The sequence below is a fragment of the Myotis myotis genome, unplaced genomic scaffold, assembly GCF_014108235.1.
Source record: "Myotis myotis isolate mMyoMyo1 unplaced genomic scaffold, mMyoMyo1.p scaffold_m19_p_16, whole genome shotgun sequence".
Taxonomy (NCBI): Eukaryota; Metazoa; Chordata; class Mammalia; order Chiroptera; family Vespertilionidae; genus Myotis; species Myotis myotis.
In genome coordinates, this window is record NW_023416320.1 from 26,757,425 (window position 1) to 26,781,871 (window position 24,447).

The 24,447-nt window shown below is 50.3% G+C and overlaps 1 protein-coding gene across 3 annotated transcripts in view; it reads left to right on the forward strand.

The window, feature by feature from the left end:
• ZHX2 (zinc fingers and homeoboxes 2) overlaps positions 1-24,447 on the forward strand; it is a 122,729-nt gene that overhangs the window by 80,813 nt on the left and 17,469 nt on the right. Inside the window, exon 1 of one of the 3 annotated variants that reach the window (XM_036338196.1) lies at positions 18,344-18,949. The exons of the other annotated variants lie outside the window; for them this stretch is intronic. The gene's annotated coding sequence lies outside the window, so the exon portion shown is untranslated. Of the gene's footprint in view, positions 1-18,343; positions 18,950-24,447 lie in introns of those variants that run through there. 3 annotated transcript variants of the gene reach the window in all.

Below are 24,447 nucleotides of genomic sequence, written 5' to 3' on the forward strand. Positions count from 1 at the left end.
TGTGGCCTACCCAACTCCTTCTCTAGTCTATCAATCACGTTGGAACAAATCTACATTTTTTTAAAAACCAACATTATAGCAGGTCTGGCAGGAGTGTGTCTCAGCAAAGCCCATCTGGGGTAGGAAGAGTGAGGGATTTCTTGGGCAGCTCCTTCCCTCCCCTGTCTCTCACAGGTCCGAGTCCCCACCAGCACCAACTCCGCTCCGTTCAGGGTGCTGACCTGCCCCCACCGGGCAGCCACTGGAGAATCCAGAGACCGTGGGGCCTGGTCAGGGGCTGGTCAGGGGACAGAGCTGCAGCAGCCCCCAAATCGAGGGTGTAAAGCTGGCCACGCTGATGCCCGGCCCTCATGGGAGGGAGGGAGGGACTGAGAAAACGGGTGGAAAACAGGGCTCAGATGGGCCCAGTAAATTCGGCGGATGTGCGGGCACCTACCCTGGGCCCCGCACCTGCTCTCTCCTGACCCTTACATGTCCCACCTCTGTTCTCCATGTGTCCACTTAAGACCCCTCTTCAGGGGTGGAGGTAAGGACCACAGTCAGAGTGGTAACAACACTGCAAAGTGCAAGACAGAAACAGAAGCCATTGGAGCTGAGGGCAACGCGATTGGGCTTAGGTTTTTTTAATATTGACCTGAAATAGTGTAGAAACTGGGGGGCTGGACACCAGATCCCGAAGCAGGCAAGAGGTGGTGGCAGCCTGGAGCAGGGTTAGAAAAGTGGTGGGGAGAGGCCGCATTGGGGGGATATTTTGGAGGCAGAGCCAACAGGAAGTGCTGATGGATAAATTGGGGTGAGCAGAAAGGTGTGTTGTCGCCTGTCGCTGGGGAGACCTTCCTGGCTCCTGGGAAAGCCACAGGATTGCAGGCAGGAGACAGGCCTGCCCCCCTTGGCCATCTGATATTTGGCAAGTCGGTGAAAGCTTACAGTCACTGAGATGTTGAATCTGTCGTCTCTTGAGGAACCATCCACAGGCCAGTCTGCACAGCGGCCGCGTTCGGCTGTGATCAACACAAACACGCCCAATGAGAGTGAAATTCAGGGAGACATTGCGAGGCGGGGCACCTCCTTACTGTCTGGTAACGAAAGAACTCTCCTAGGAGGTGGCATTCTGTGTTGGAGGTTTAGGGTGGCCTTGCAAGTCCTCATCATAACAGCACTGACAATAACAAAATATTTAAAACACTGGTTCTCAGCAGCGGCGGGCCTTTTGCCCCCGCCCCCCAACCCCAGGAAACATTTGGCCATGTCTGGAAACATGATTGGTTTATCACAGTTGGAGGCCGGGTTGCTACTGGCATGTCATGGGTGAGGGATTTTAGCAGGCAGCTAAAGGTCCTATAATGCACACAACACCCACCTCAACAAAAAGGCAGCTGGCCCCAAACGCCCATTGTGCCAAAGTTGAGAGACCCTGGTTTATAGTATCATAAACGTCCAACATTGGGGGAAATGATCAGCCCTTTCCTGGCCTGCTGCAAAGTCCCGCGTTCAGGAGCACTGGCCGTGCGGCCTGGTGGCCTCTGCGGGCGTCAGCACCTGACACAGGAGTTTCTTGCTCTGTGTATTTGGGAGGCATTGATAAAGAGTTGAGTTCACACATGTGAGGTCAGCGTTTCAGAAAGGCTGCCAATTCAGTGGGGGAAGTTTTTTATAACTAAAATGCACAAAAATGTCATTAAAAGTTAAGCAGTGTGTGCCAAAAATTGGAAATAGCCAAGATGCCCTTCCATAGGTGACTGAATAATAATAATTAAAAAATGCTACATCCACGCAATGGAGTGTTATTTAGCCATAAAAGAAATGAGCTATCAAGCCAAGAAAAGACTTGAAGGAGCCTTAAGTACATATTGGTAAGAGAAAGAAGCCAATCTGAAGCAGTTACATACCATATGGCTCCAACTCTGTCATATTCTGCTAAAGGCAAACTATGGAGAAAACAAAAAAGATCAGTGGTTCCCAGAGGTGGGGAAGAGAGAGAGAGAGAGAGAGAGAGAGAGAGAGAGAGAGAGAGAGAGAGAATGGATAGGTGAAGCACAGGGGATGTTATGGCCGTGAAACCATTCTGTGTGACACTGTAATGATGGGTACATGTCATTATACATTTGTCAAAACCCATTAAGTATACAACACAAAGAATGAACCCTAATGTAAACTATGGACTTTGGTTAATGATCGATTTGGTTGTACCGGTACTAGTTCAGCATTTGGACCACAAATGGACCACACCAATGTAAGATGAGATTAATAGGGGAAGGGAGAGAAGGGGAGAGGAGTTCCTGGGAACTCTACTTTTGTGAGACTAAAAAATTAGTCTTAATTTTTTAAAAGTTAAATAATATGACATAATGTAATTAACAAAATTATTATAATTATCCTAATAGCTACACTTACTGAGTGATTCCAAAGAGGCAAACACATAATAAAAAGTTGTCACTGTCATTGTTGGCGAGGACATAGCAGAACTGGAGAGAAAGAAAAGCTCTCGTTTTAAAAGCAGTTACTCAGGTCCAAGCGGATAAAATGTGGAGCCTTATGTATTCAGTCACCACCACTATCCTAGGAGGAAGGTCCTAATTACCACCTTATAGAAGCAAGGACATGGGGACCCAGAGAGGTTCAGCCACGTGCCCAGGGTCACAGAGCATCAGAGGCGGATTTGAACCAGATCTAATTGACTGCTGGGCTCCCGTTCCTGACACTGTGCACGTATGTGTAAGAGTGGATGTCTATGACATAGAAGAGAGAGGTGGGGGTGATGGGTGGGAGTGGATAGAAGGAAAGAAAAGAAAAAAAAGGAGCATAAAAAATGAAAATGCACAAACACAAACGAAGGAGAAAGAGAGAAGAAGGAAGGAAATGGGAAAGAAAGGAAGTGTCAGAAGGAAGAAGGCAAGGAGCCGTGTCCCCTAGAGCTGCCTGGAGCCGGTGGCTTGGGTAAATCGTCATCCCAGCATCCCCTGTCCTCCCCCCACCCCCACCCTGTGCTGTGTCTGGGTCTCTTCCTGTGGGTTGCCGCCCTCCTCCTGCTTGCCCACCAGGGCTCAGCACAGGACAGTGTGTGGTGGTAGCCAGACTGACCAGTGTTTCCCTTGGGCTCGGGCCAGCCTGAGAGCCGCATCTGCAGCCAGCCTCCCACCCTGGGTGGTCCTGGACAGCTCCCGCCTCCAGGGTGTTCCTTTTCAACCAGAATAGGAGGACCAGGCAGCAGCCTTCCCATCCGTACATGGGGATGAGCCATTTGTAATCCCAAAATACTGCCTCTAGTCCTGCAGACGAGTCCAGAAACACAGAAACAGCACTTGGCTCCTTCCAAAGGTGCCAGAATAAGTTGGCTGGTGCCATCCAGTTTCCCGAGGGCATCTGATCAGGTCACTTTGAACCAAACCATGAAAGGAAGATCCAGCTGCCCACCTGGCATTTTCACATCCTTTATACGGTGATGTCATGCATGGAAGGGAAGTGGTATTCTCTCTCTCTAGCCACTTTCCTAATTCCGCATGGTGCCCTTTTAATCCATCTTAGCATCTTGAGCCCCATCCTTCACCCACTAACAGAGAAACCCACAGGAGCACCTGGGGCTGGCTTTAGAGCCAGACAGGTGGCTATGGGACCTTGGCCCAGTGACTTCATGTGTCTGAGCCTTGGTGTCTTGGTCTATAAAATGGTATAACAGCCTAGCTGGTTTTGCTCAGTGGATAGAGCGCCGGCCTGTAGACTGAAGGGTCCTGGGTTTGATTCTGGTCAAGGGCACATGCCTGGGTTGTGGGCATGATCCCCAGTAGGGGGCATGTCGGAGGTAGTCGATCAATGGTTTTCTCTCATCATTGATATCTCTCTCTCTCCCCCCCCCTCTCTGAAATCAATAAAAATATATATTTTTAAAATAAAATGGTATAACAGCAGCTACTAGAACATAAGTTCCATGTCAGCAGGGCACTGGCCTATTCATGGCTGGATCCCCAGTGTGTTGCATAATATTGGCAGATAGTAAGTGCTCAATAAATGTTTTTTAGAATGAATTAATGGACAAAAATCACTTCATAATGTTTCTGTAGGGATTAAATGAGATACTATGTGCATAGTGGGTAAAACAGAATTGATGCTCAAAAAATGCTAATGATACATATCATTGTGTCACAGGCATGTGTAGTCATTATCTTGGAATATCCTCCCAAGAATCCCATGCAGTGGGTCTGGCTATGCCCTTTCATGCAAGAGGAAACCAGAGACGAGGGCAGGGAGTAAAAGAATTTTTAGAGGGGAGCTCATTCCTTTTAATAAAAACTGTAGCTTTAAAAAAAGTCATGAAAAATAGCTGTAGAAAGGTTCTAGAGTCTGTCCAGGGAGAAGAGACTTGGGCTTTGGATCTAGACTGGCGGGCATTCCTGCCTTCCTCCTTAGCCTTCTGCCTCCTAGGGGTATCCCAGGACAGAGCAGGATGGACCCCCCTCACCCCTGCATTTGCCGTTGTCCCCTCCTGTCTGCAGAGAGCTCGGCCAAGCTCTGGGTGCCCAGCTGTGCCCTTACCAACAATAACAGTATTCCTTAATGAACTGCGGGCTGATGAATCCCTGATTGCAGGAGAGAAAAAAATTAAGAGTGAGCTTGATTGAAGCTCTTAATAAAGCTTATTCTTTGGGAAGAGCCTGGCATGGCGGGTAGGAGTACTGGGGATCTTCCTCAAGATCCAACGGGAGATTTTAAAGGATGGTTCTCATGAAGAAGAATACTCTTATTTGCTGTGCTTATCTTGTCACACAATATCACAACGGCCTGGTTCCTAGACTGGGGGTGCCTAAAAGGTTGGGGACAGCACCCACCTCTTTCCCCTGTAGCAACCCAAATGTAGCCGGTGTGGCAATATCTGGTCCATACCCATGACGTAAGGAGTTATAGGTACTAGTTAGGACAAGGAAACAACAGAAAGCTGAAGAAAATGCTACAGGGTCAGAGCACAGAGTTGTTTGTGAATTCCAACTGTAAAAGGGCTTACAGCTGTTGATTGCTAAAACTTGAGCTGTGCAATGCCAATTGTACTGACTGGTCCCAGCGGCCACACCCTCTTCCTGGGCTGTGCAGGAGCTATTGGGGGGGGGGGGGGGCGGACGGGGGGGGGGGGGGTCCTTCTGCATTTCTCCTCCTAATTTAATTGCGAATGCCCTGAAGTGCTCACACCTCCCCTGCGATGTGATTACTATTGGCTCTTCAATTTGCCACCACCTGTGCGCCCCCTTTCAAGATAGAGAGCTCAGGAGGTACACATGTCAACATTAATTGCAACTTAATACAGTTTCTTGGCGTTGACCCTGGGGAGAGGGGTGAGGGAAATCGATTCTGGTGATTGAAAAACAATATGAGAATTAAGGGGCCATACTGAGATCTTCTGGAGGGACAGAAAAATGCCTCTGAGTTTTCTGTCTCTGGCTCAGTTGAGACTGTTACTCATTCGACACAGTGCCATTCAAACAGACACCATTTCATAGACCAACGCACCAAGGCTCAGAGACAGGAAGCCAGTAGGCCAGGGTCACACAGCCACCTGTCTGAAGCAGGTCCCTGCTCCATTTTCCTCGCTGCCTGCCTGGGTCTGAGCACAGTGCTAGGCAGAAAGAGAGCTTTGTAGAAGTCTGAGGCTTCCCCCCACCTTTACCCAGCTTTGCTCAGACTCATGTCATCAAGGACAGAACAGTCTGAGAATTAGGAGATAATGGGTGTGACCTCAGAGATGTTGAAGCCCTCTGAGCCTCAGTTGCCATGGGAACATGGGAACATGCCATGATGTCCTGGGCTACTGTGAGCTATTCCTTGGCACCCTGATAGGCACCCTGGCTGTCTTAGGAACTTGTTGAAGAAGCCTGGGCTCCTCCTGGAGTCACTTCAAGGTCATGAGAAGCAATACAGACTAAGGGTTATGCCCATGGTCAAAATTCCAGCTCCCCACCTACTAGTTAGTGACCTTCAGCAAGTTACTAACCACACTGTGCCTCAGTTTTGTCACCTATTAAATGGGGATAATAGCGCCTACTGCCTCAAAGGGTAGTTGCAGAATTAAGTGATCTTTTTCTGGGTATAACAGTAACCACCATTCGTCAGTGCTTTCCGGCACCACAGCTCTGAGAACTCAACAAAACCCTGAGGTTCTAAGAGACATCACTGATGATTACATTTCTGGGTCTGAAATTCAAGTCTAATGGTTTCCGGAAAACACTGCGTCCAGCTATTTGGTTTTGAATTTATAGCCTTCGGACAGGGAATTTTTTGTTCTCTCTGTTTGTTTTGTGTTTTGAATGTGGTGTTTAGAAATTTAATGGAGCAATTTCATTTCCATTTAGTGAAGTCGGTCGTTAAAGGGACGGGGAAACAAGATCAGGTTTTCGTCGCAGGATGTTGCCTAGAGTGATTTTCCTGTGGTTTTTTTTTCTGACAAAGACCAGAGTTTGTTTGTTTTTTAAGCTGGTCAGTGGTGTAGCTACTTCTCTCAAACCCACGTCAACTCTGTTCAACCAAACAGCTGGAGACGAGGCCAAGAGAGTCGGTAGCTTGGATGCCGGGACAGTGCGTCCCTTTGCACTGTGTCCAGGTTCTTCTTGCCAGATGTGGTGGCCGGGTCACCGCAAGGCCACAGTGGGCTTATTGGAGGCCTCGAGTAGTTTCACTCGACCTGGAACCCCAAGTTCACGAGGAGCAAGCATGGCCATCAGCCTTCTTCAGGTAAATGACACATTCCAGGACCTCAGAGGGAAATCCGTGAGTGGTGATGACCCTGACTTGTCCGCACCGTGAAGGGAAGGCACCATTGCTCAGCATCTCCGTCTACTGTGTGACCAACCTTTCCTAGGGCTTCATCGCTACTTTTCACCAAAAGCCCACCTCACAGATGAGGACACGGGAACTCAGAGAGGGGAAGTGACCTGCCCAAGGTGTCAGCTGTGAAATTACCCAGCAGGGCCTTTTTCATTCCCAAGCTCCTATCCTTCTGGTACATCCCCCGGGGGCGGGGGGCGGGGCATTTGGGGTGAGAAAACAGCAGAAAAAGCTTCAGGGATGGGTGGAAGTGGTGGTAGCCACAGGGGAAAATGGTTGCTATTCCTGGTAGCAGTGGTCACGTATTTATTAGCTATTCATTTTCCAAAAAGGATCTGAAAACTAAGAGGTACACATCCAAATCTGTTTTTTGAAAAACTGGGAAAGAATGTAGTCTGCAGGCATGAATTCCAGCGTCAGAGGCGCTCAGCCTGGCCGACCTGCTTCTGAGGTTTCTTCCCTCCCTCGCCTCAGACATCACGAGGTTCCCGTTGCAGGATTGCTTTGTTTTGTTTTGTTTCTAGTCCAAATGGAACCAGCGATCCCAATCTGTCCCGCCCACAGAAAATTACAGCAGTTCATACTTCTCTGGCCCTCTGTGTGCCAAGCACTCTTTAATGCCTTTACCTGTATGAATCCCAGGAGGCAGACACCATTGTAGTCCTTTCACAGATAAGGATACTGAAGCGCAGAGAGGCTAAGCCACCCGCTGAGGTCACTGGGCTGGAAAGTGGCCGTGGGGGATGCGTGCCCAGGCAGGTCCCTCATCTGCTCCTCCCCTCGGCCCCTTTGGGCTCCTGGCTCAGCTCGGCAGAGCAGCTCCCCCGCCCTCTGCTTCCAGCTGCAGGGGTGGATTTGCACAGACTTGTCCAATACTCTGCTCTCTGGATCCTCTCAATTTTACAACAATCCTGGGTGTCCAGGGGATCAGTCACCTGCCACAGAACATCCATTCATTCAGCAAGCCTGTACTGAATCCCTGCCGGGCCCAAAGCACCAAGCTGGGCACCGTGAGTCCAGAGCCTCATCCATATCTCCAGGGAATTCCAAGCTGCCCATGGGCAGAGTTATGTCTTCCTCCCTCCCCAGAGCTACAGCCCCTCTAACACCTACACAGACCCTCTCCCCATCCTCTCCCCTAGCACTGAGAGCATTCCCTTTCCCTGAGGGAGGGTTTAACTGCTCCCCTTCCCCTCTGCTCCGTGAGAGCAGGAATTTTGTCCTCTACACATGGAACTTGCTTGGCTCATAGTAGATGCTCAATAAATGCTTATTAACCCTGTATTGACATTTTCGTTAGAACTAAACAGGGATGACTTACACTTGCACATAGAGAGAAGCTTCTTAACCCTTTGAGTGCCAACCAATATCCTAGGAACTATGCTAAAATTGCCAAGGCATTTTTGCTGATTTTCCTTAGGTGCCATCTGTCAATAAAGAGTGAACTACTAGCATCTAATAGTGACACTGCAGGAGGAGCGTGATAGTGCTCCCGGCACTCTAGGGGTTAAATAGCAAGGCCTGCATGGTAGATAGAGGGTATCATTTATACTCGCTGTGCTCAGTAACTTCATGCCTGTGTCACCTTGGGGAAGTCACTTCCTCTCTCTGAGTTTCAGTTTCATTGTTCAAAGGCACCCCTTTGAGTCCCCCACCTAAAGAGAAATACTGACATGGAGTGTTTTTTTTTGGGGGGGGGGGGGCTTTTGCTGTGTTTGTTTTACCTGAGCCTAAAAATGTTGTCTTAATCCAATTCCACAGTCACACCTCCCTCCCCACTTCCCAGCCTCGTGCCTTCCATGGGAAATCAATGTATTTCAAGAAGGAAACAGCTAATACAGAGGTTTCACCTGAGGTGGCAATTATGCAGGCAGCTTAATGCAAATTGGAGGGAAAGACAAAAATAAAGTGATGTTAGCGCATCCTGGCACACACGCCCGCAGTTCATGCTGCTGCTTTATTCCCAAGTTTGTAGCCAGGTGGGCTGTGTGCAGAGCCCTGTTAAAACTAACATTATGTCAAGGTTAGGCTTTTTGGAAAAGGATATAAACGGAAAAATAAACTGCCCATGTTTGTTCCGATTTTGAGCAGAGACATGAAATTCGTAGCCGTCAGTGTATTGTGCTTCTCCCTCTGTCCACCCCCCACTAGAAAGCAGGGGCTCTGGAAGCAGGAGGATGGTCACAGAAACCGGTTCATGGTTGCAGTGAGTCTTGCTCCTCACACATGTGCGTTCCGATTTCTGCTGCTCAGTGGCATTCAGAACATGTCGGTCCTTCATTTTGTCCTAATGCTGGGTTTCTGAGGGTTGGCTCCAAAGGCTCATAAGTGGGAGTGGGCAGCTGTCAAGGAGGCCACATGTCATGGTCAGGGGTGCGAGCCTTTGCCCACCCTGTTCCTCCGCCTCCAGGAAGCAGCGGGGATTGTCATCCATCCCCACAAAGGAAGCTCGGAGATTCCAAATGATGAGCCAGGCACGGCTGCCTCACAGAGCACAGGGAGTGATGCGAGCGTTCTCCTGGGGGCTGCGTCACGCTGCCAGAACTCACTCTTCCTGCACCCACAGCACGCCCATTTAGTGGTGCGGGCAAACACAGGCATGGGCAAGTAGGTTTACAGTGTGAGTGCACAAAACAGTGTATCCTGACATTATTTATTGAGTTATTGTATTAAGTATTATTATTAGCCAACTTTTGCCCACCCCTGTATTGTATTAGGAAAAAAATGTAACTAGCTGATCAATCCTGTGATGGGTGTTATTGTCTGGAACGGTGCTAGAATTTACCAAATGATTTTTTTTTAATGAATAAAAGAATAGTACAAGAGGGTGTTTGTCTAGGACAGTGGTTCTCAACCTTCTGGCCCTTTAAATACAGTTCCTCATGTTGTGACCCAACCATAAAATTATTTTCGTTGCTACTTCATAACTGTAATGTTGCTACTGTTATGAATCATAATGTAAATATCTGATATGCAGGGTGGTCTTAGGTGACCCCTGTGAAAGGGTCGTTCGACCGCTAAGGGGTCGTGACCCACAGGTTGAGAACCACTGGTCTAGGAGGTAACTGACCACGGTGTGGTACAAATGACTGACGTTGGAGAAACCAGGCTAGAATGTGAGCATTTTCAGTTAATGTTTTAAAAACGACCATGCATACAGTCTGTCCACCTGTGCGCCTCCACCACCTGACCTCCACTCCCACTCCCACCCCCATTTTATTTCACCTGTTTCTGGAAGAATGGAAGAAAAATGTCAGTGTACCTCTCAGTCACTTTGGGGTGCCCTCAATGCGGTTCCCTCATACTCTCCCCAAGAGAGTCTAATTCAGTGGGTTTGAGGCGAGGCTGTGCAATGTACATTTTTAATAAGCTACCCAGGTGGGTTGGTGGTAGGAGATCCTACGAAATCTGTGCAAGAGGATAAGTATGTGGGATGATACCCCACGTGCCCCCTATTGTGACAACCAAAAATGTCTTCAGACATTGCCAGATGTCCCCTAGGGGGGAAGACCATCTACCACTGAGAACCTCTGGGCTAAATTAGTAACTGGACTCCACCTTGATAAACTTTTTAAGTCCCAACTAGACTCAGAAGATGTGGTCAGAGGGGATTCGCTAACCTTCTGCTACTAGGACTGATTTATGTGAAAACTCAGATCCCCGGATGTGAAAAATATGCTTCAGGGGAAATTATTCAAACTCTACATAATTTTATTAACCAATGGCACCCGTATAAATGTAATTTTAAAAAAAAAAAAACTTAAGACATTATTTATAGCTCTCTGGCCCTTGAATTTGAATTCTGTGCATGAAACGGGGTGAGTAGCTTGGCATAAACCTACTTGAGATCATCTGCTAATTCAAGGGACTTTATGGAACAGAAAGTAGCTGTACAGCTCAGGTGGCTTGTGGGCTGCCCCTCCAGGCGAATTCAGCTGATCTAACGTGTGTTACAGGCTTGCTTTCTTCCAGGTGCTACATGGCTGGTGAGGATACAGAAATGAGTAAGAGAGGATCCTGTCCCTCATGGGGCTTAGGTCTGTTAGGAGAATTCAGACAAGTACCCCAAAAGAACTGTCAACCCAGAACCTATATCCAGTCAAAAAAAAAAAAAAAGATATAGGCATAGGTAGAGAGAGAGATAGAGATAGATCTCCTTCTGGAATGAAAGGGAAGTGAAAACATTCTCAGATGAAGAAAAACTAAGAGAACTTGTTGCCAGCAGACCTCCCCTAAAAGAATGGCTAAAGGACAGTCTCTCGACAGAAAATGATAAAGAAGGAACTTGGGGACATCAGGAAGGGAGAAAGAATACAACACTGTTTCCTACGAGGCTGCCCATCTGGAAAAAACCTGCATTATCCTCAAAACCCAGCTCAGAAATCCCCTCCTCAGAGAAGCAAAGTGGGGAAAATGAGAGCCTCGCCAGAGTCTGGCGAGATCTAGAAATAATGACTGATTTCTTTCTTTCTTAAATTCAGAGCCCTGCCCTTGGCACATCGCCTTTCCTAAGTCAGTCCCCACCCCAGTTCTACAGGTAGGTCCTAGCATGGTCCTGGCTTTGTGGTTGAGGACACAGAAGTTGAGAGCTAAGTGACTTGCCCAACATCACACGGCCAGTGTGTTACAGAACTGGAATTTAAACTCCAAACTGCCTGATACAAGCTCGCATTTCGGTCAGCTGCAGTGTCCTGCCTTTCAGTGCTATACTTCCACACGGCCAGTCACAATGCACGAGGGAGTTGTGAAATCGGGCTAGTAGACGGAGCCAGCTGCGTGATGTGTGGGTCCCTGGGTGAAATGAAAATGCAGGCCCCCTCGCTGAAAAAGCAGGGAAAAGCTTTCTCCTTTCCCCTGCAGTCTCTCAGCCTGTCATGGTGCATTTTATTTGCCATTTAATGTCACACTCCCTCAGGCACAGAGTGCAGACCTCACGGGTTACTGGACATGCACATGACCAGGAGCCCGCCTGAGCCAGCCCAGGCCCCCAAGCTGGGGTGAGGAGGCAGCAGCCCTCACTGGTTGGGGGCAGGGAGTGGGTGACCCAGAACCCAGGAAGTGGGTCCATGGGTCCCGTCCAACTTTACTTACAATTTATGAATTCAAAGATAAAAATCATGTAGAATTTCTAGACGGTGACTACAGAGCACTAGAGCACAAGCGCGGACCACTCTCTGAGCACGGCCCTGTCCACCCTATTGGTCCCTGTTAGTAGTTCAGGACAGAAGCGTGTTTTTGAAATGAAACAGAAAACAATAGGGGGGCATTAGAATACACCCTATAGTGAGGGTGCGTATTGTCTTGTCTACCTTGTTTTTATACATGGTTCTACACACACCCAGGATAGCCACATAAAATGTGTTTTTTACTGTGAGCCTCAGTCAAAAACGTCTGAAACCAGTGGGTCAGCCCCATCCAGTCAACTGTGGGGTTGCTTGGTAGGGTCTCTGCCAGCTTTAAACGGCCCCCCTTCCCCAGTGGTGCCCAAAGGGGGGAAGGGGCTTTGCCAAGGCAAAGTGGGGAGGGGTGTAGAGGTGCGGGTGGACAGAGTTACAGAGGACCAGTGGGCCAGCTTAGCACCTCCTCAACCCCTTCTTGTCCCTCAGACACACACACACACACACACACACACACACACACACACACATACACACACACCTTCAGCCCTCACCCCACAGCCCCTCCTTCCACTTCTCTCCTCCCCCTGCTGTTCCCACACAAGGGGCTTCTCTATGAAGAGACCACCATGGAGATTCTGAGTAACTGCCCCCCAGGACCCTAGCTGAGGGCCTGGGGGCCCCAGTGTGAACAGGAGAAAGAGTTAGGCTCAGAGTTCTAAGTATGTGGTGGCCTGGAAGTTCCTTTCCATGTTTTTGCAAAACAAGTTCCTAAGGACGGTGGCGTGGCTTCCAGTGGTCATAACCTTGACCCTCACGCAGCTGTTCTGAAAACACTGTGTCTTTTCAGTGTGGGCTGCCAGCACGCAGTGTGGCCTCAGCGCTGGCAGCCCTGATCCGCAGTGGCAGACACCGTCTGGGAGAGGCTGTCAGACGTATCTCCAGGCAGGGACAGAAAATTCAGTGTGACGCCTGCGCCAGCCCCTGCTGCTCTGGGCTCGGGCGCTGGGGACACGTGAGCCTGACCTTACAAGGCTGCTTCTAACGGCCGACTCCCGGCACTGTGAAGGCTGCTGTGTGTGACCGCGAGGCCATTGGGCTCTAGGAATGGACATGTGGGGGGAGGTCGGTGGGTGGCTAATCTCGCCCTTGCAGAGCCTGGTCCATGGCACTGAGCACAGATCCAGAGACCACCCTTCCAGCGGCCCTGCTGTGTGCCCCGGTCTGCCAAGGCCCCTGTGCCTGTCTCCTAGTTATCGGCAGCCCTTTGCAGGGGGCATCCTTGTCTCCATTTTGCAGACGCAGAAACGGAGGCTTAAAGAGCCTACAGGCTTGCCCGAGGCCACATATCTATGCACTAGCAAATGTGAAGGCACCTACTGGGTGCCAGCTCCTTAGAAGACAAAGGTGGGCAAAACAAGGGGGTCCTATCCCTTGTGAACCTTATAGTCTAGAGGGAACCAGGAAGAGGTAGGAACCCAGATTTTAAAAATGTATCATCTTTATTGAATTATGTTCATATGCCACACAATTCACCCACTGAAGAGTACCATTCCATGGTTTTCCGTATATTTACAGAGTTGCACAACCCTCACTACAATTTTAAAACATTTTCCATCACCTCAAAAGAAACCTGGTCCCCATTTGTAGTCATTTCCCAAGTCCCTTCTCCCCCAGCTCTAGGCAACCCTCATCTACTTTCTGTCCCTATAGACTGGCCTCCTCTGGGCTTTCTCATGAATGGATTCAGACAGTCTGTGGTCTTTGGTGACGGTTTATTTCACTTAGCATAATGTTGTCAAGGCTCATACATGTGGTAGCTTGTCAGCATTCCTTCTTGCCAAGCACGATCCCACTGTATGGAGGAGCCGTATTTTGTTTATCTATACATCGTTTGGCAGGCATTTCCACTTCCTGACTGTTATAAAAAGTGCTGCTATGAACATTCATGTACATGTGTCTGTGTGGCAGGAACCCAGATTTGAATCCATGTCTGCCCATCTCCAAGCCTAACCACCGTACCCCTCAGCAGCTTCTGGGCCCCCAAAGATCCTGCCTTCATGAGCCAGCCTGCCTCAGAGCGTGGCGTGTCTTGAGGGAAGGAATTTACCCGTACCACGGCCTTGGCAGAGCTTGGCAGACTTGTTGGCAGCTGTGAGGCTCGCTCTGGCCTCCTGGGAATCGGCAGTTGAGGAAGTTCTCCAGCCACCCTGTTGCCCCTCATCCTGCCCCTCCTGACTGAGAGCAGAGGCTGGGACCTTGTCCTGAGCCACCCTAAACTCGGGGGACCCAGGGACTAAGTGAGAACTTTGGGCAGCATCAGCAGTGCAGTGAATGTGGCGTCCTTCTGGCTTGGACCTGTTCACTGACCACAGGGCATGCGCTTCAAATCACTCATGGCTCTTTCCTGAGCCAGTCACCTCCTCCCCTCTTTTTCTCTTGTGACAAAAGAAGGATTTTGTGACGCTGTCAGTTATTGATAGAACAAAATGTTGTGTGCATAGAGGCCAGCAAGCTCTACCAAGTATATGGGTGAACCCATCCTATAACTATGGCCTTCGTGCGCTCAGCTGACTCCTGGTGCAAGCCTTTCCTGATCTCCACCCCAAAGACCCCACACCTGCTAGTCTCTGGTTGTCTATAGTTCTTTATGCTCCCATTATTCACAGAACTTAATCCATTGTCTCATCTCTGCCTGCGTCCTTGTCTGCCTCCTCCTGGGGACCCAGAGATAAAAGAGTGTTCGTTGTCATATTCCAAGCACCTAGCACTGTCCTTGCCACCAGCAAACAGACCAGGGGGCTGCTGCTCTCCCCCTGCTACCTGGTCCTGGCAGCCAGCTCTCTGGCAGTGTGTACTGAGAAGGAACACAAGAGAGCTAAAGGCTCTTGAGTCCCACAAGCCGGGGTCACCGTAACCACAAATGGTGAGAGAGAGAGAGTGGGGCAGAGTGGGCCGCAGCCAGAGCAGATGGCATTTGCCTGCACCTGCCAGGCCCAAGGGCCCCACTGGTTCTTTCTTAGCCGCACCTGCAGGCCCGGGTTCAGCCCTGGCCTAGTTTCAAGCTCATTATAAGCTCCTGCCAGAGCAAAATGCTCACCCTGTCCCTGCCTCCCGAGACCTGCCCTTTCAGGCCCATCACTTGGCATTTTACCGCTTCCGAGATTCGCCACTTACCAAAAATAAAAACCCAACTAATTAAAACTTGCGACCGATTTCTTAAAGCAGTGGACTTGGACTCGCTAATAAATCGTACAGGCTAATTCACATGCTGCGTTCGGCTCCTGGAAACGCCGTTTTCTCTCTATCGCTGTTCTATCCAAGCCTCTTCGTCTCTCTCTTGGATTCTTCTGACATTCAGAGGCTGTGATTCAGTTATTCCGGGAGAAGCTGCTGTGGGGTGGCACGTCTCTCTGAGATGATTCCTGCTGCGATACATGTTATGTTTTGCCCGAAGGGGAGCATCTTGCCTTTCTCTTTGCCTTTCCCAAACCTAGAGCTAGGCTGTGGCCTCTGGTTTCCTGCAGCCCTGGCTGAGCGTCTCCTGCCCTGCCCCCTCCTGCTGATCGTCTGCGAGGTGCCCCTTCACCTTTCTCAGAAGAGCTGTTAGCATCTCAGAGCCCTGGGGGGTGGGGGGCGGGTGATGGGAGCAGAGCTGCACGAGGAGAGCTCACCCCTCAATCCTCAAGCCTGACAGAGGAGGCCATGACAGCTCTTAGGAACGGGACCAGCACAGCATTCAGGTCTCCTGACCCCCCTCCCGGGGCTCTCTCCCCGTGGACCAGAGTTACCGCAGGTAACCGAGAGCCCGCCACCCTACGAACGTGGCTCAGCAACACCTCCGACCGCCTCCGAACTTAACCTGCAGCTTTTCCTTCCACGCAGCCCTGCTCCCCGCGGTCTCCCCCACCACCTTGGCGGTTCACAGCCCGAAAGGGCAGCGTGTTCTCTTCACGCTCGGAGATTTCCCCGAGTGCCCCTCCTAGATCATTTGTGGAAAATAGAAAATCGATGGCAAGAAATGTGCTCGCGGTCCTGGACTGATCGTTCGGGGAATTCACTTGGAGCATCGTCCGCCCCTTTCTGCTCTCTGCTTTCTTGGCTTTACATTTCCGCTCCCAGAGATGCGTGAAACATGTCTGCACGGAAACATTTCTTCTCCCGCATCTGAATGATTCACAGGGCCCCGGCCAGGCCGTGGATTCCGGCAGGTTGCAGAATTTCTCGGGAGACCAAATAAAAGCAGAAAAGGCTACATGAGTGTCATCTGAAGCAGACCGGTCCGGGTCTCAGCCCGGTGGCATCTCATTTTGTGATGGCGATGAGAGAAGCTCTGTTGGTGGGGGAGACTTTTCACCATCACACCGTGGTCCAAAGACCAAAAAAAGTGGGGAATGACTCCTGGCAGGCAAGGAAAGGGGATGATGGATTTTTAAGTCCCCAGCTCTCCTAAATGCGGGTTTCAGACTTAGGGCTTCTTCGGAGATTCGCCTCCCCTCCTGCTCCTCCGGCTCCCGACCAGCAGACGCTGGTCCCCAAGGCACCGGTGGGGAAGGGCAGGCAAGTCCCCGCCTGGGTGGATTTCAAGCCTTGAAGTGCAAATGGCAGGTGTTGGCTCCTCTGCGCCTTTCAGAGCATCGCCTGGCTCTTTTATGAGATGACAGGCTCTTTTCATCTCAGCTCTGGCCCCATTTTTCTCCTTCTCAGCAAGGCTCCAAAGACAGGCAACAAGGCAAGAACAAGGAGGGGCGGCTCATGGGCGGCTGCCTCCCTGCTGGGCAGGGCGACCCAGCCTGTGCATCTTCCAGCCGCGTCCCTTTGAGCCTCGGAGGCTGGGCAGGGAGCACCGTGGCCCCGGCTAAGAGGGGTCCCTTTTCCACCCCACAGCCCCCGATGCCTGCAGAAAGTTGCATTGCATCCTGGGAATGCTCTAATCATCCCTTTGCTTTGTGCCTTCCACCTCAATCCAGTGGAGAGGGGCTTCGGTGCCTTTCTTCTTCTTTATCTTTTCTTTGAAACGTGTAAGTACTTTTTTGAGGCCCAGGGCTGAGAATGTAACACACCTCTTATTAGGCGCACACCCTTCGTCCTCGGCTGTATTGGCTTATCATCTTGCTTTTCGGGTTCACTTTCCTTTAAAAGGCCAAAAGGGCTTTCCTTCGCATATCGCTCTGCCCTCTCCTACATCCCAATCGCTTCCATCCTCCTCTCCATCCCGTCATGTAACCGTCCCTCATGGAGTTCCCCCAGGTGCTGGGTATGACGGGACAGGGAACAGAGCAGAGTCCTCGCTCCTACAAGGCTGCTCCTCCTGACCTGCCTTCCCCATTCCCTGCCCTCTAACTTCATCTCCCACCCCTTGTCTCCTGACCTCCGTGCACCCCAAATCCACGCCGTTCCCTGACCCAGCATTCCCTGCCATGCCTCTGTGCTTCTCCTCCGGTCCAGGATGGCCCTTCTTTTCCAGCCCCTCGGCCATAGCCCCTGGCTCTACTCTTGTCCCTGAGAAGCCTTCCAGCCCCTCTGCACCCCCGCCAGGCAGCCAACTCGCTCCTTCTGCACCTGGAGCACTCACCCCACACGGCGTGGCAGCTATGACCTGTGTTTCTCAGGACTCCCACCTTGGGCTCTCCTGTGGGGCACTATGCATAGGACTTGGCCTCCACCCACCGTGGCGGGGTTCCAGCCCCTGATCATCTCCAGCCCCCTATTTCTGGGAGACCTCAGGGGGTGTTCTTCACCCTAAGGAGCCACCGAGAAACCACCTGCCTCTACCAGCATTGGGCCTCCTGTCCTTGCCCCTCTGAGGCCACACGGCATCTACACTGTGCAGTGCCAGAGTGCCAAGCCCCCCCAGTGTCCCCTCCCCCACCGTAGTCAAGCCCACAGTGGACCGTGCTGCAATGAGGAGACTCTTCCCCTACACCCACGCCCACACACGCACACACACACACACGCACACACGTGTTACATCCACCCTGGGGCCCTAGCACGTGCAGAGAGTTTTGTTGAGACAACTCTGTCCGTTGTCACCTGCCCCCTCCTCTTAGGATTAGACATGGATCGCTGGGATCTGGGGAAAAGGATGCTCTGATGCAGATCAGGCAGCAGGCCGCAGTCAGAACTGCATTTCCTTCTGATGCCGGCAGTGTGCTTCCCTACAGGCACATTACTTCCCAAACCACCCCTTAGGCCTTAGAATTCAAAAAAGTATTGGCAGGCCTGTCCTAGCAGAATTCCAAATGTGCCCTGGCACGTCTGCATCCTAAAGCATGACCTAGGCGGACGAGGCACACACACCGCCATCCCACTGTCCTCGCTGAGAGCAGGCATCAGTGTCGACCACGGTACAGTTTCTGCCCTGCAGAGCCGCTAGCATTCCTCTCAACATGCTCGTCTGAAGACACCACCGACCACACCACTACTCTACGGTTTTCCAGGCCCCTCATTGGAAATGATCCCTCTTCCTTTTTTCTTATCTCTCATAGCCCTCAGGACTCTGTCCTCTTGTCTGGACTGATCTAGGTTGTTAATAACAGAACTAATGGCTAACATCAGCTGAGCGCTCACCTTGACGCAAGCACTGCACCATGCCCCTTATTAAACACATTGCATCCTCACTATCATATGAGTAAGTATCACTGGCATCCCCATTGTACAGACGAGGAACCGGAGATACAGGAATTCTACAGTCCCCAGGTCAGAACTGCGTCCTCCCTGCCTTTGTCATGTCAGTCATTCAACCAATATTTTTGTTAGGTGGCCGTTAGGCTGCCGTAGGCCCTGAGGACAAAAGCAGAACCGAGCACGCTGCGTGGGTGTAGCCCTTAAGAAATCATGGATTTTGAGCACAGCTTTCATGGAGAGAGAAGAGGACGGGAGCTGAATTCAAGAATGGGGAGCTGAATCGGAGGCTGAGGGAGTAAGCTCATTCAGGGCGTGGAAAATGAATGGGAGAGGAGAGACGAAAGCTGGAGTCTGACTAATGCTTTATTCCCTGACAACCCTCGCTGTTCTTGCAGAAGGTAACTCCTCCCTCTCTAGCACCCCCAGGCTCAGCAGGTAACATCGGAATTTGGGAAAGAGCCAAAGCCATCTGGGGTGTGGGTGGGTGCTAGGGGGGAGGACCCGCACCTTCACATCCCCCTCGGCCTCAGTGTTTCGACAGAGGCCGCTCCCCCAGCCTTGAGCAGGATGTCAGGGCCACCAAGGCAACTTTCCCATATAGTCCGGGCTGTAGGGTCATCACTATCAGGTACAGTTCTATGGCTTTCAAGGAACCCATGTAGCCCAACCCGTGTGGCTCAGTGGTTGAGCGTCAACCTATGAACCAGGAGGTCACGGTTCGCTTCCCAGTCAGGGCACATGCCCGGGTTATGGGCTTGATCCCCATTGTGGGGGCGTGCAGGAGGCAGCCGATCAGTGATTCTCTCTCATCACTGATGGTTCATTCTCTCTCTCCCTCTCCCTTCCTCTCTGAAAAAAAATAAAAATAAAAACAAACCCAATGTAGTTGAATAACCACCGCCAACATTAAGATATAGAACAGTGCTATCAACCGAAAATTTCTCTTGTGCTCTACAGTTAACCTTCCCCCCCAACCCTGGAAGTCACTGGTTCTTGTCTAGTTTTGCCTTTTCCAGATATCAGATAAATGGAATCATATGGTGTGCTGTAATCTCATTTTTTACTTAACATTCTGTGGGGATGTTCCCAGGTCATATATTCTTTTTAATGGCTGCCAGGCACTCTCCATCCCACATGCTCTCCAGTTCACCACAGCCTCTCAGAGAATAGAAATGAGAGGTGAAAGGTGACGTTGGAATGAATAAGGGCAGAAGGATTTGCTTAATGTTTGGCACCCTGGCTAGGAGGCGCTGGCTTTTCGGCCTTGGGGCCAAGTGGCCGAGCTCCACGTAGGCACACCCGGCATTGCCAAAACACAGGCGTGACACCACTGCTCACATCCCACTCGCAGAATTAGAGCTCTTGCTTAGACGTGGCACCTTCTGGAGTCTAGGGTTCAGATCAAGAGTTTCCTCCCGGAAATGGAGATAAGAAAGGAGATAGTGTGTGGAAGTGGGGACTGCAGGGCCCAGCCTTGGGGCTGGTTTTCCCTCCCTTCCTCCCCACTCCAGCCCTTCCCCAATGTCAGCATCCGCCTTCCTTTAAAAAGGAGATTTGAGTTCAAAAGTACGAAGACAAGTTGTCACCTACTTAAAGCTATTTCCCTGGCGTCAGCAGAAGGATCGAAAGAGAATTGAAGGAAGCGAGCAGCTCAGGAAGAACGATACAACTATCAGGATCCTGACCCTTGGGGAGCAAATGCAAGCCTGCCCCCCCATCCAGGTACAGCAGGCAACCCCTCCGCAGGGCTGGGAGCAGGTGCTGGGGACACTTGTTCTCTTGGTCCTGACATGGCTCAAGGCCTCTCGGCCTTCACGTTGGCTGTTGAAGTTCTAGCATTTCTTTTCCACCCCATCCCTGCGTTTTCTTCTCCCTCCTCCCGGGTCCTGCTCAGACTTCTCCCAGCAAAGTAGAGTCGGTCTCCTAGCATGTTGCTATGGAAAGAATGGCAACATCATTTGCAAGTTCATGAAAAAAAAAAAAAAAAAAAAAAGAAAGGAAAGGGGGGAAAAAGGAAAAAATAGGACAAGCAGGATTTTTTCTGTAAGTGTTACGAAACTGGAAGAAAAACTGTTCCACCACTAAATATATCCACTTACAAAATCAGCAGATGTTAGCACTTGCACAGCGCGGTCTCTCGGGCCTGCAGAAAACCCTTTGCAGAGCGTGTACATAGATAGCCATTGCTCCCGCAAAACTCTGAGGCTGTGAGAAATTTCCAGGTTGGTATCTGGAACCTTCCATGTTGACCAAAGGCAGCCATTCAAGGGAGACCTTGGAATAACTTGACTAGAGTTTATTTATGTCTTTTAAAGACCTTTCTCCTGTTCTCTCTCCCTCCCCCCGTTTCCTGGGTCAGGTCACCCCATCTTTGAGCATCTTGATTCTTTCAGAAGCCAAGCCTTGGAGCCCAGGTTTGAACCCCCTGCTCTGCCTTGGCCTAGTGCTGGTCCTCAAGCATGTTCGTCAGCATCTCGCAGCTGCAGTTTCCATATTTGTAAAACACCTACTTTCAAGTTTGTGAAGTTTAGCAGTAACACGTGAAGCACCTGGCACAGTGGCCAGCGCTGGGCTATTAATAGCAATGTTGTGTAATAGAAAGAGATTCTCTTGCCTTCTGGTCATGTGTTTCTACCTGCCCCAGGGACAGTCAGGGGCTGCAGAGGGGGCAGTTCAGCTTGTGTCTGTTATTCTGCTGACAGAACCAGCCAGGTGGCCTCATCAGAGGTGACTTGGAATGGAAGTGCAAGCCTGATGTGTGAACACTTGGCATCTGCACTCAACCGCAGGCCTTCCTCAGCACCCTTCATGCACTCTTCTGTTTTATTTTGTTTTGTTAATCCTCACCGGAGGATATTTTTTCCACGCTTTTTATAGAGAGTGGAAGGCAGGGAGGGAGAGGGCGAGGGTGAGGAAGAAAGAGAGAGAGAGAGAGAGAGAGAGAGAGAGAGAGACATCAGTGTGAAAGAGACACATCTATTGGCTGCTTCCTGCATACACCTTGACTGGGACTAGAGATCAGACCTGCAACCCAGGTATGTGCTCTTGTGCTCTTGACCAGGAATCAAACCCAGACCCTTCAGTGCTTGGGCTGACGCTCTAAACTGAGCCACACCTGCCAGGGCCCCTTCATTCATTTTTAAAATTACTTGTCAGTCTTGAAGTCCAGATATAGAGCATATTCTCAGTCTTGGTTAATATCTTGGATCTGCCTCTGTTCTGGTTAACTATTACCACCTAAAACAACACCAAAACCTAGGAGTTTCCAATAGAAATCGATCATAACTCACAATTCTACAAGTGAAAAGCTGAGACAGAGTATAGCAATAGGGGTTTGTCTCTACGCCATGATCCTCCAAAATATAAGCTCCAGAGGACAGCATTCCCAGTGCCCATATAGTGTTGGCCCTCAGTACATCTTTAATTGAATGAATGAATGAACCAGTCAACCAACCAATGAACAGCCAATGGCCCAGACAGAGAGAGCACGAGATCCAACATGCCATATATCCTGAGGGTTGATCCTAGGTGGCTGGGTAGCTGAGGGTCTCTGAGTTGCTACTGCTAACAGTACAGAAGTATTAACAGACCTCTGGGCCTGCTCTGAACTTGAGTCAGCCATATCCTGCTATTAAGAAAAATCCAGGGGAGACTATATAACTTACTTTGCTGTCAGCTGTTACAAGAGCTCCGAGAGAGAGTACTCCTTTGTTATTCCCCGTTGAAATCAAATAATTGCCAAATGAGGCTCTTAGTGGGCCTGTCTTCTGCAAACTGCATTAGACACCAAGGAGATGTGCCGGCTAGAGCAGCGGTCGCCAACCTTTTGGGCCTCACAGACCACCAGTGGTCCATGGGCCACCAGTTGGCGACCACTGGGATGGAGGATAAAGTGATGGGGTGTGATCGATATTCATAGATTGAGTGAATGTCGATTGTGCACCTACTGACCAAGAACCTGTGCTCAGAGCTATCGAAGACACAGTGATGAAGAGGACAGGGTCCTTGCCCAGAATGAGCCCTGACCCACTAGGGGAGAGACCTAGACCGGTAACTCTTAAGAGAGCCCTGTGGAAGGTTCACATGGTGATTTTTGAGGCTGAGGGAGGGACCAAACAACCCGGCAGAGGGAATCAGACAGATTCTTGTGAGAGAAGGGATCTGAGCTACATTTGGAAGACAGGTTAAGTTCGACTGGAAGATTTTGGAGAGAGAGGCATTCCAGGCAGAGAGAACAGTGTGAACGAGGCCTGGAGTTGGGGTGTGCGAAGGTTCAGAGTCAGTGAGTATGCCTTAGGGTGGATCAAAAGCCCGGACAGTATCGGCAAAATTTTGATGATACTGAGGAATTTGAACAAGTTTGGGGGAGCCAGGGCAGGGTTCAGCCAGGGAGTAGTGTGCCATGATCTGTTTTTCAGACAGATCACAAGGCAGCCGTTTGGACAATGCCCGGGAAAAGCCCAGTGGCCGTGTATGGGAGGTAGATGGGGAGCCTGCTGTGACAGTATAGGGACCCAAGAGGAAGGCCTGAGCTGGGATGGGTGTGCGAGTGGGATGGAGCAGGGAACACAAGTAGAATGCCCAGTTCTTTCTGACACCTGCTTAAGTGGGATGGCAGCCCTGATTCATGATCCCGCCTAGCAGGGGAACAGAGTGAGGTAAGCCCCCATCTTAGAGTGTCACTTAGAGTCCTCCATAGAGTGTCACCATGGTCCTGGTCTCCTGGAAGGTGGCTGGCCTGAGACCAGTGCTTCTCCAACGGGACTTCCCACTGGAATTGGACTTTGGTGCTTGGACCCCACCCCACAGAATCTGACGTACTGGATATGGGGTGCAGCCCGAGCACTGGAGTGTTTAAGAGCTCCCCAGCTGATGCCGTGTAGAGCCAAGGGTGACAGTCCCTGCCCCTGCCCTGGAGAAATGCCCTCCCCTACAAAGTCAGGCTGTCCAACTGCTGTCAGTTGTCATTAGCTAATAATGTGTGTGATTTCTTAATGAAAGGCTATGTCCGGCCCTAGATAGTAAGCTCCATGAAAATGGGAATTGTATTCCCATTCCTGTGGCTACCAAGGTCATTCCACTGTGCTGTCAGGCCAACTGCTTCAAGGCCACGGGAACATGGGCGACCACAGAACACCATGGCCCATTGCCACACTTCATTGAAGTTATTCACTTCCTGGTGACATGTGTGTACTGTGCAGGACCACCTGTAAACCATTCAACTGGTCACAGTGAACTCCCATGAGGCCTTGGGTGTCGGTGGGGCCACACTCCCTGTGGAAGCTGCAGGGGACAATCCGTTTCCTTGCCTTTTCCAGCGTCCAGCAGCCACCTGTATCCCCTGGTTTGTGGCACCTTCTTCCATCTTCAAAGCACCTCACTCCAATCTCTGCTTCCATCATCACATCGCCTCCTCCTCCTCTGTAGCCAAATCTCCCTCTGCCTGCCTCTTTTCTTTTAAGAACTTGGCATTTTATTTTTCAATTATAGTTTATATTTAACATTATTTTGTACTGGTTTCAGGTGTACAGCATGGAGGTTAGAGAATCATAAACTTTACAAAGTGTTCCCCCTGGCACCATATGATTTCACTTATATGTGGGATCTACAGTACAAAATAAACAAACAAACAAAATTGAAACCGACTCATAGACACAGAGAATAGACTGGACTGGTGATTGCAGAGGGAAGGGGCTTGGGGGACTGGATGAAAGAGGTGAAGGGATTAAGAAGCAGAAATCGGTAGCTATGAAATAGTCCCAGGGATGCAAAATACAGCATAGGGAATATGGTCAATTATCTGCCTCTTTTAAGGACATCTGTGATTCTATGAAGGCCCACCTGGATAATCCAGGACAATCCTTCCATCTCAAGATCCTTAATGACATCATCAAAG